This window comes from Drosophila mauritiana, chromosome 2L (assembly GCF_004382145.1).
Source record: "Drosophila mauritiana strain mau12 chromosome 2L, ASM438214v1, whole genome shotgun sequence".
NCBI classification, from domain to species: Eukaryota; Metazoa; Arthropoda; class Insecta; order Diptera; family Drosophilidae; genus Drosophila; species Drosophila mauritiana.
In genome coordinates, this window is record NC_046667.1 from 7,026,108 (window position 1) to 7,038,527 (window position 12,420).

A 12,420-nucleotide genomic window follows, 5' to 3' on the forward strand; every position below is an offset into this window, starting at 1 on the left:
TCCTCCTCCATGGCTGCTCCATGGATTTTATGTTTCATCCTCTGACTTGGTCTCCTGGTGTTTGCCACCATCCACCAGCTGTTTGCCTGCACTTTGAGTTATGCATTGTCGGCCGATTTAGCCTTTTTGGACTGGTGTCAAACATATATACCACAACCCTAAATACATATAGCCAAAGCTATGCTTTTGGTACGCAGCATAGGCAGAAGTCAGTGCAACATGTTGCCGCAACCATGAAATGTAAATAAATTTCTCATGCGGCCTGGCATGTCGTAAAACACGAGGTTAATGTGGTAAAAGCCGGCTAGACATCTGATACAAAGGGAGGGGTAAGGGGGAGCTCGCAACATGGGGCAACATATTGTTGCCTAAGCAAACTATTAAGGACAGTAAGTGGCATTTAATGGAGTTTCCTCGTGGATGGGAAATGCAGTCGCATATTTCATTGCCAGCTTTGGGGCGCCCAAGAAGGTTTATGGGTTAGAAAGAAGGGAGAAGAAAGCAGCGAAAGCCACAAATCTGGACCAGTTACACAAGTTAACGCAGTCAAACTTTCTTGAGTTATGTCTTTGAAGGTCCGTCTATAATTACGCTAGAAAATAACAAACAACAAAATTTAATTGTAACATTTTCCATGCATTTACATACAATGCGGTCAGCTTAAACTGATTTCCTTTATAATATTAATAACAATATATTTATTTTAAATGGGAAAATATTTAATTTTGTTTCATAACAATAAATTGTACTTTTTTCCTTATTTTTATACAGTCTTAAACTCGCCTTAATTCAAGCGCGAGAATTATTTGCCCACGAGGCGCCCCAAAGTATGCAGCCTTTGTTGAGGATTAGTGCGGTCGTGTTTGAGATTTACTTAAGCTCCTTCAACCTCTTGACCTAACCCTTTGAGGGTCCTTTGGCCAAGAGCAAGTCACGCAGTCAATTATTACAGACTGACAAAACTGCTAAGGTAACAAATTTTGGAGCTCAGGCTGGAAGACCGTCGGAATGTCTATTTAATTAACACGCACACACAGACAAGCCGAAAAAAATTGAGTTAAAACTTTTTTTGGTTGCGGCCAAGGGGTTGATCGTCGGTGGAAAATTAATTTGGCGCCCTTTTGCCCGCCGCTCTAACTGGCACATAAACTTCTAATTGGCAGCACATTCCGCATACGCCGCGTTGGCCCATGGAAAAACTTTTCCACCCAGAATGCCTGCCTGGCGATGAGCCCTAAAAACGAGGACGAAAACTTTGACGTTTTGTGTGCGCAAAGTTATAATAGATTTTTAGTTTCACTCATTTAGTCGGAATATTTTCAGAGGGCTGAGGAGCCGCCTCTCGACCAGAAAAACTAATCATTTGTAGTTATGGACTAAGTTGACTTTTCCCCCACAATATTCACAGATTGAATTGAATTGTTTTGGACAAGAAGGTCACTCAATTTGCATTCAATGGGAGTTTGAAAAATAATAGTTGTGGAATGGTCTGTGGAATCAAGTATTGAGTAAATGAGAGGAAAGAAAAAGGCACATTATAAATGAAAATAAACTTTGGTCTTTGAACTTTGAATGTTGGTTTTTTTTTGGAAACATATTTGAGGATAATATAAAATTCGATTAGAATGCATAGAACATATGTATGTACTGTAGGAAAATGCGGATTTAAATGCATTTTCCATCACTCATTTGCTTTTTCCCAAGTAGATTTCCCTCTGTTAGTTCCGTTGGCTAAAACTCAATTATATTTGTTTATTCATTCCCAAAACTAATCCCGCTGTTTAATGTGCTAAACTTGGCCAGCAAACGAATATATCTTGGCCAGAACTCCGCCCAAGAAAACTTCGTTGTTCCTGTCTCTGGTCCTGGATCTTTTGGCTTTTCCCGCCCGCCTTCCATCCTCGCCTGTCTCGGAAAACTTTCCCCTGGGCGTCATGCTGTCTGAGCTTGTGGCTTTGCGCTGCCAGTTATATGGTCAACATTTTCCCACCCACGGTCCCCAGCTGCTCTCGAGTTTGGCTTCTCGGTTCATATATCTTTAATTTTTTATGCCCGCCGTTATGTCAGCACATTTTCCAAGCCACACTTTTCACCAGCCGCACAACTTGAGTTGCTGTCATTAGCGGGATAGATTCTAAGGATAATGCACTTGAACAAAATATGCCAACATATCCTTAACATTAAAATTAAAATAAGTTATAAGTAGTAGGTAAGTAACCCTAAAAGATATTTTAACATTAAATCTTATTTTAATCTTTCAGATTCTTCATTTGTTTTTAATATGTATATATTTACTTATTTTATTTCAGGTGCAGCTCCTTAGATTTTATTTGTGTGTGCTGACTGTTTTGTGGCCCATAACTGGGTCAACAATGGGAGCTCTTTGAGGTTCTTGCCTTCTTCGGTTTCCCTCCCCGCCCGTTCTCCATTCCCTTAGCCCTCCTGGCGTCTGCTTTGTGGTTATCCTGGTTTGTTGCTTTTGGCCATTGTTGGGGCCATCGCCCGTTTACAAGTCAAGTGGCGCGCGTAACACCAAAAAATTGTGTAACGAAAACAATTTATTCTGCTGTAGAACCTGACGTTTCACTGCTGCTTTCACTGGTGGCTCTACCTCCTGTCATTGTCAGCTAGCCAGATTTGACATCCAGATTCCGACAGGCAGCCATTGTTTTTGTGCTCTTCTATGTTTAACGATACGCATTTTACCATGGTGTTTTTCTCCATTTGTTTTGTCATTGCGGAATTTAAATGTCAGTTCTGATTTCGCTTATTTACTACATAATTTGATGTTTCAATTAAATTAAATTCAACTTTCAGCTGAAATAATATGAATTTGTTAATCACATTTTCAATTTTATTGGCATAAGTATGCATTTAATATTTGACACTCGCGTCAAGAGTGTTTGAGTATTTGCCATTAATGTTTGGGCAAAACTGCAAATCAAATATTTACGCCACGCTGCACTTGGAGATAGCCAAAGTGAGTTGAATGATAAAAGTAATAGATACAAAAACCTTTGCAAAAATTATTAAAATTTTAATAAAAATTTAAACTTATTTTTATAATGAATGTACTAAACCTTTTAACTAAACGAATAAGGTATATAAGGTTCGGAAATTCTTTTAGTTAATAATCACTCGTATCACACGTTTTTGAGATTATAATTCATAAAGAGTTTTAACTATTTTAGGCTAAATAAGCATGTTTAATATATATTTACCAAAAGTTTGTGAACATTAGACCTGTAGCCAAGTGCATCTGGCAAAGCCTTTAGCCCGTTCCATCGACCCACTGACCAAAACGTGACAACTTTGGACAAACACAAAACGCAAACGCAAACATTGCAGGCACCCAGAATTGGCCAAAAGCACTTGGCCATGTGTGCGGGCCCAGCTGCTCACTGTTCACTTATTGTCAGTCGGTTGGCTTACAGCGGCTGATGCCGCAGCTTAGTGTTTGCATACAAATTCGATTTGGCGATGAGGAGGGAATAGCGCAAAGTAAAGTGCCAGAAGGAAGAAATTTACCAAAAGCCTCTATCTCCAAGTTTAAGTACTTGATGAAAATTCAACACAAAAAAAGCAATTTGTTTTTAAACGAATATTATACATAAAAAATCTTAAAAATTAAAAATACATCATTGCACACAGCCAAAAGGCAAAACTATCGATTGCACCAGACAAATATTATGAATGCACTTAGGGCAATTAAAAACTGAGAAAAAATATTTACAAAAAAGGCGGAAATCGCTTGACCGCCTGGAGAGACCAATGGAAGCTATGTGAAAAACTTGGCCAAATCAGCGACGAAAAATGAAAGGCCAAATGGACTGAGTGCAGAAGATAAGCCTAATGAAGATTGCAATTGGCCAATTGTTGCCACTGCAGCCGAGATTTGCTTTTTGCCTTTTAGGCAATGCTGAAAATTAGCAGCAATTAAAGGAAATTCGCAACGAAATGCGATAAGTGCGGCCGATATAAATGTGCTTGAAGTTTCGCATTTGGGGGAAGGTGAAGTCAAAGTCGATTTCCACTTCGACTTGGCCGTCGTTATGGCCGGCAAAATTGGCCAATGAAATGTGCAGCCATTGGAAAAAGTGGCCATAAGTGGGTCAAATTGATTCTGATAAATGGCCAAAATGCTTACGTTTGCGACTTAAAGAACTTTTCCCAATCTGTTTCCTTATTGAGTTTTCTTTTTAATGCCATTTATACATTTATTTATTGGCGAACTTGGCTCTTAAATGCAATGTGCCAAACTCAAATGGATTGTGTTTTGTTTGTTCAATTGTGGGTTTCTTTAAAGATTTTTGATAAACTTCTTGTGTAATTTATACTTTTTGGCTTGCATAAATATTTTGATAATTCTCCAATAAAAATTCAATACAAGTTTTAAGCTAATTACATAGGTATTAAGTGTTTTTATACCACGACATATTTTTCAGTTGCTTCTAAGAAATTTAACTTTACAGAAATAGACAAACCCCAATTAAAGTGCCATCATTCCCACACTCGCTCCATAAAGTTGTCGTACATCATGTCAAAATATTTTGACAACTTGCTGTCAGTTTCAAGATAATCATGCCCTTAATGAGATGCAAGACGAATGGGGTCCGCATTTTTTGATTAATTGATAAGGTCTTCGGTTGGTACAAATTACAGGCCAGCAAAGGTTGCCCCCGGTACTTCGTCCATCCAATTAAATCGGCATATGCATAATCAAAATCAGAAAAACACGTAAACTTGTTGTGCATCTTGTGAATGAGCATTGGATACGCAGCTGAATCGAAGCAGAAAACTTCACAGAAGCAGTCGCATCTTCAAGGGCGTTCAATAAAGGCAAAACGGGTTTTCGAATCTGGAAAATGGGGGACGGAGGGACGTTGTAGGTGTCAAAGGCATCGACATCGGCATCTACATTTCGATGAGTCAGTTTTTGTTTCAGTAGTGCTCTTGCTACTTAATGGTCAAGGTCAATTCGCAGCGCACGATCTGACAAATTGAGTTAATTTAAATATTTGGAGTAAGGGTAGATATGGGTTGATTTATTATAATGTTAGTCGCCCACAAGAGTTCCAATTCCACTGTCACTTCAAATTTTGTACGGAAGTGAAGCACATTTTACATTTAAGGTTAAAAGGTTACATGCATATTAGGTAATTCATTTTATTTGGCAATTTTCTCTAAATAAATATTCTATGATATGACGTCTTAACATATTTTGCTCAATTGAAGTCAATTAAATAAACTAAATTATTCATTTTCATAAATACAATATTTCTTCGTATATTACTATTTAATAATTAAAATGTGTTTGCAAAAAATACACATTTTTTAAGGATATTTCTTTATAGTTTCATAATTGATCAGCCGTCGTAATTCCCAACAACTGCATGCCTGTTCGTTAATATTAAAATACATATAATATTAAAATACATACGTCGGATTTATAAAAAGTAAATACATTAATTGCCATAATATTGTATAAAGGCGCACGCATTGTGTGCAATCTGCAACAACGATGCAATTGCCATCAATTAAATGAAAAGCCTCAGCAATTTGCATGGCCATGCAAATTATGCTCAACAGGCGAAAAAAAAGCTGATGGCGAGATGGAACAAAGGGGAAAGAAAATAAAACATGTAAAGTAAGGTAAAATGAAATGAAAACTTCAGTTGCATAAAAATTGACGTAACTCGCATTTAATTTGCCGGCGAAAGGTTGGTATGGAAAACAGACGTCCAGCCACTTTCTAAAATCGAAATCGAAAGTTGTCAGATGACGAAAAGGAAATTACTCCTGCACATTTAAACATTAAAATGAAATAGTCATAAAAACCTACAACTAGATTATTTGGCAAAAATTAATTGCCTGTAAAAATTGGCTTCATCAAGATATCTATGTTTGCAAGGAGAGGGAGTTTGAAGATAGTTGGTTAAATATATATATCTAAATATACAATTTCAAAGGATGAGAAATTACCCTGTAATACTTCAAACTTTTTAATTAAGACTGATAATTTCGCATTTGTTAATACCAAAAAACAACTGGATAGCTTGATGAAACCAAATCCATGCCAACTAATGGCATCTATAGCTTCCAGAAAGGCAGATTCAGGAAGGATTCCCATTTCTGGCACCAATTACACACGGAAAAATTGGAGGTCTACAAAAAATGATATAGAAACACAAATGAGACCACAGTCATTTGCAATCTCAGCATGTTTCGATACTGGCTAGATTTTGAGATCGAAATTCTTAAATCGAGAACGTTAAGAACGGTTTTTTCTCTAAGTGTAGGCACCAATGAGATGCGACTTCTCCGGGCTTTTGTTCGCCGAAGGCAAGTAATCGCTTTCGAAGAACCCCCTGGCATAGTCATTCGCCCAGTTTGGAGTGAATGCGATTCAAGTGCGTTCAATTTCCTTTGGGAGGACACAAGGGTTCAGCTGCAGGACGACCTCATCAATATAAATCACAACAAAGGGCCCTTGGCCAACTGGCTTTTGACATTGTTTACCTCATCAGCTCGGGGTGCTCTGAAAGCCGAAAGCCTGGAACCAGCACATATTTTTGACTGATGTTCCCTGGATTGTGTGCCTTTGTTTTTGGGCCCGCTGGAAGCTTCTGTTCCTGCTTTTTGATGGATGCGCTGCAGCAGCTGTTGTTGGCCAACAATCCAGCCGGATGGAGCGGAATACGACCAGTGATGCATTATCTAGATGGACACTCAAGTTCATATTTCCGGGCTTTATCAACTTCCCCGGCCAATGGCTTTAATACATGAAAGTTGGAATACAATAGAGTTCTAAAACATACTTGAAACTAGTTAATTGATGGAATAATGAGTTGAGTGGGGCTGTAAATTAAATAACACAATTATAAGATTAATATCATAATGTTTAATGGGTGTATTGATTACAAATGGTATAAGTGTCGAACAGTTTGTTCATGCCACTCCAAAGTTTCCTTGTCAATCTGCGACATTAAGCTCAATTTCTGATACTCGCTTATCGTATTGGCCACATCTTGTTCGCAGCTTTGCATCGCGATACTGAAAAATCCATCGAGGTTGCCAATTTGAATTGCAAAACGAATCCAAGAGCGAAGCTTATCGCACAGCATTTATCTCGACAGTAGCAGAGCATGCAAATATTGTCCAACCTATAAACACTATTTATCTATCAGTACGTATCTGATTCTGTATCTACTGCCTGAGTTCCATTCTCTGGCCAAAACAGCTATGGGCAAAATATAAATATATGCAATCTTTGGTGCTGCTATATGCAAATTATTATTGCAATTTTACACAGATTTTGCTCTTATTGCGTATGGAAAACGTATCTTTCCTTAGTCAAGCATAATTAAGATACGTTTTAATTAATTGACTTATTTTCGTTTGAGTTTAATATCACCGGCTTGTATTTTGCAATTGAGTTATGTTTGATGTTAAATAAAGTTATTATTAAGGTACAACAAGAAATAATACTTTGAGTCATATTAACCTGATATTGACATCGAATACTTATTTATTATTGATTTAGCTCGTAATAAATGCTAAATATGCGAAAATGTATAATGTTTTATGTTAAATGGAAAAATACAGGATTAAGCAGATTACATTCTGGTATGAATAACAAAAATAATGACAAAAAAAGTAAACGAATTTCCATTCCACAAATACGCTAAACTTAAAATATTTTTAATCTTTTAAGTCCAACATAAATGTTGCAATTTAAAATTAGTCTTTTTATTATTATTTATATGACACTTTATATTTTGCCATCAAACTGCAGTATTTTTATGGCATAACCAGTAAAATGACAGTCAACAAAAAAACGCAGAGGAAACCCAGCCATTTTTGTATTTTGTTTGACAGGAACAATGGCGTTCGCACACACATTTCTTTAGTCATCATATAATTTGCAATACCCCCTCCAGTACAGTTAGCCTTTTCCCATCGTGGAAAGCGTTTTCCTTTTATTGTTTTCAGCATTTTCATTTGACTTTTTTTTCCCATTTTTTGAAGTTCCGTTCGCCGGGCCAACAACAATGGATGGGCAATCCAAAAACGAGCATCCATTTTCGATTTTTCATCATCAATGGCGGGGCACTTCTTCCTTTTTGCCTTGACTTATTTCTTTGGCTCTGGGTTTTTTATTGGGGTTTCAGCTCTTTTCGTTATTGTTCGCTGCATTTTTATTGGAACGCTTTCGGTTATTTTCGGGGGAAGGGGGGAAACGGTGGAGTCTGTGCCTTTTTGCGCCGGGTCGCTGGCCATTGTTTACTTCCGTTTCCGGTTGAAAAAAGGAGAGTTTCGGGGGTTTGGGCGTATGCAAATATTTTCAGCGTGATTGCATATTTCTCTTTTGATTTCTTGCCTTTGTGACGTTTTATTGTTAATCGAATTGATGAAATTAAAAATATATCGCCATTCCTGACCATAACGAAGTTAAAGATTAAATGTTAACTTGTTTTAAAGCGGGCGAGACTTTAAATGTTATACATTACATCTTATCTCATTTCCAACGCTTCTCTAAGGAAAACACACACTTATGTGGTCTTAATGGAATGCTTATGTTTATTTTACAAAATGAGCTTGGCACTTTTCACGCGCTTTTGGGCAAATTTGCAGCTTTTTTTGTGTTTTTGGTGCGGCCTAATTAAGTAAAAATATTTACACAAGCCACATGTCCTCAACCCATATTAACTTTGCATTTTAAACGCCCCCAAAATGCTTGGCTCCTGCTCTCAGGTGATTTTCATTTTATGCCCTGTTAAAACAAATTAAAACGCGCTCACTTTTCGCCCACAAATTTTTGTTTTTTTTTTTTTGGAACAACTTTTTAAGCGACTCTTTGTTGCGCGTGTTTAATTTTTAAAGACTTTGGCGGTTTGGTGTTTGGAAGCCAGTTGCGCAACTAAAGAGGTTTACCCTTTTGGTCAACCTGTTAAGTAAACAGGTAACAAAAATTAAAAGCTATTAACATATTTTAAGAAACATTTTAAGTGGTACAATATTAGTATTAGGATTTAGGCACTTGCTCAACTACGAACATTTAAAGGTTTAATCAGTTACAAACTACAAAATATCCCTCCTCGTCGATTTAATCACATGTTGTTTAGCTGTCAAATAAAGTTGGCTTATCAAGTCGCCTAAGTGACAACTGCAAATCGCTGTGAATGGGACATGAAACAAACTAATAACGTATGCCGAGCAGTATGATGCGAGGAAAAATAGCTTCTGGTTGGGAAAAAGAGGCAATCAATAAATGCATGTGCAGGAAAGAATGCAAAGGTTGGAAGTTTATCGGCCAGCAAGGACAAAGCAAACGAAATGGGGATGGTAAAGGCTAAGACCGACCGAAAGGGACAGCGCACTAAATCAGAAAGAGATCCCACTACAAAATCGAAAGAGATGTCCAGAAGGCATGGTAAGGTAAGTTGACTTACTCCCCAATTGGTATTGGCATATTGGCCAACGTTTTCAGACGCCAAAGTGGATTGCCTCTTGATTAATTAAAAGCTCTTTGATGCTCCTCCTTGTGTGCGTGTGCTCAGCTTTTACTCCTGGATATTCAGTCCTGCATACCCCATATATCCGCATGCTGCTCCTTTTCCAGTTCTGTGTGGGATAACCATTGACAAAAGTCTTTGGCTCCAGTCAATGAGGGTTCAAAGGGTTATTTTACAACTGGGCCTGAAATAAAATAGCCATGGTAACCAACAAACATATTTAACATTTAAAAATAACTTGCTACGTTAGGCATTTGTTTATGCAATCAATCATTAATAATTTTAGAAATTCCCTTTTAAAACACACATGTATCTATTGTACTGGCCGCAGCTGTAATCGCATAAGGCTGACTAACTCGGCTTCCACAAAGTGTCCTCTAAGTCCCATGCAAAATGTGTGCCAATTTGTGTGTTTGTACTTTGAGTCCTTTGCTAATGGTTTGTCTGCTGTTTCTCCATCCACAGCTCCTCCTCTAGAATTTGCCTAGCAAAGCGTAAATCAATTGCTTGCCAAAAGGAGGAAAGGAGCAAAGGATGCAGCCAAAGGAACCCTTTCAACACAAGAAAACAACTAAGGCTAATTGCACAGGCGTAAATTCACCACCCCAAATCGGAAGTTCGGCGGTAAATTTAAGGTCTTATTTATAACTAATAACACGCAAGTGATAATCAATTGACCGAGAAGTACAGCTGGTAAACGCAATTGAAATGGAGAACAACAAGTAAATTTAGCAATAAGATGGCGTGACCAATTCTCGCATGAGAATCCATATCAGCACGAACATGAATGGCAACCAAGTGGGCTTAAACCAAACATACATGAACTCGATACATGGAATTTACGGTGGAAGTGCTGAAACATGAGCCAGACTAGGTTTATTAGTTAATTTAATCAATTTATTTGTTGATAACAAGAAAATAGGGATCGAGAAAGTAGGAAAGATCTTGCTCTGTTGAAGCTTAAACTAAGTATTATGTTAGTTATGTTGCCAATAAAACAATTCCGCACTAATAGGCATCACTATTGTATTAAAATAACACCAATATCTGAAATAATCAGTGACGCACATAAAATCCACTTAAAGTTCTAGGAAGATGCTCCAACTCATTTTAGCTCCTATCAATTCAAGACATTCCCCAACCAAACAAAAAGATCCACACACAGTCCTCGACAAAATTAACATGAGCAAAGCCGACGACTAGATATAAAGACCTGTTGTCCTCTAAGGATGCACTACAAAAAACATACTTTAATAATAATAAAATAATATAAGTATATCCTGCAAATAGTAGGATATTATAATACTTAAACTAATACACATAGTGACGAAGCGCACCCAGTGTGCCTAATTAGTCAAGTTCATAAATGAATAAAATGAATGAATCAGAAGTAATATAAATATATTTAGACATATATTTTTCATAGTGCACGATGCAGAATGTGTGTGGAAGTGCAAAACCGGTTAATTGGCTGGGAGAACTGACCGCGTGGACAGGCCGATATGGAGGCCTAATGGCGCCAACGACGATTACTGAAAACATAGACATTAAATGCAGAGGAAGTGACATTAATTGCATTGATTTAGCAGGCCCTACAGCCCGGCTAACTGATAAAAGTTGGCCACGTCTGGCTCCATTATTGGGATGCCCCCAAAGGCCAATCGACAAACAATTTCCGGAGCATGGACTTCATGGGGAAGCCTTGGAACGGGCATGCTGGTCATTTTGCTGGCATGGTCATTACGCACTCATTGCGTATGCACTTCCAATTATTTGAAATTGTTGCTAATGAGAAATTAATTTGCAAAATGCTAATCAAGCGGTGCCAGTTGCTCGTTGGTCAGATCTCCATTCTAATTCCAACAAATTGCAAATGAAGTATTGCGAATGGATCGAAGTGATTTAATTAAGACGGCCAGCCAGTCGCCCGAGTTTCGGAATTTTACCATTGAATCGTGTCCGACTAATGCGCATTTAATTGTTTCAATTCGGACCGGGCAAATTAAACCGAGTTGTAATGAGAGCAAATCATAGTCAGCAATTTACGCAAAAGCTAAAAGTATAGAGTTCTAAATAAAATGCATCATTTTGTATGTTGAAGGTGCGTTCGTCACTACGCTGCTGCTTAGATCATCCAAACGGAAGTGGCTTGCATGTTGATTCAAACAGTATTATTAGCACTGGTGGCGAAGAGCGATAAATAACTAGCGCTCAATAAATACGTCAGCCACTCAGACAATTGGGGCTTGTGCCACATTAATCAAAACCTCAGGTGGATGCATTCTCACCTGCAACAAGCCTCCCATTTTCTTCCGCCTCCTATTTTGCTTTTCCACCAATTTCGCTGTGCTTCGGTTGCATTTGGAGTTTCAATTGGTGCACGCAGTGGCCAAATGCAACGAAAATCTTTATTTCAGCGTGCATGTGTGCAATTAAGCTGCCTGATTGATACATTTTGATTGATTAATGGGATTCAAAGTCCGTGCGTGCCGTCTAAGCAATCAGCCGACACTTCGCCCGGTAAAATACGGAGCTGCGTTTCTATAAGGTAAACAATTCCTTGAAGGCGGTAAAGTTCGCAAATTTTGTAGCGTTTTTCAACAGATTTCATAGAAACGATCTTTGATCGCTTACCACAAGAAATTTGCAATATGTTTTTCTCAGGAAACTATGGAGCTTATCATATTTATACAAATAAAAAAATGTAAACAAATAAGAATAACAAACCTTAACTTTCAACAGCTGATTACGGAAATGAACAAAAGCTGAAATATGTGCAACGCAAAAATACCAGATATTCGGTATTTTCCAGTTCATACACAATTCAACTCTTGCTCTTTAATATAATAATATATTATTATATTGAATATAATATTTTATATAAACGATTTAACATTTATTCAAT

General features: G+C 37.6%; 1 long non-coding RNA gene across 2 annotated transcripts; it reads right to left on the reverse strand.

Annotated features, from left to right (window-relative positions):
• Positions 1 to 8,821: 8,821 nt before the first annotated feature.
• On the reverse strand, positions 8,822 to 12,175 carry LOC117150711. Of its 2 annotated transcripts, none has more exons than XR_004460777.1 (3): positions 12,150 to 12,175; positions 9,453 to 9,699; positions 8,822 to 8,947 (listed from the first exon to the last, which is right to left on the reverse strand). It is a non-coding gene; the product is annotated as an uncharacterized LOC117150711 (long non-coding RNA). The 2 variants fall into 2 exon arrangements; XR_004460776.1 differs by lacking the exon at positions 12,150 to 12,175 and adding an exon at positions 11,804 to 12,081.
• Positions 12,176 to 12,420: the final 245 nt, after the last annotated feature.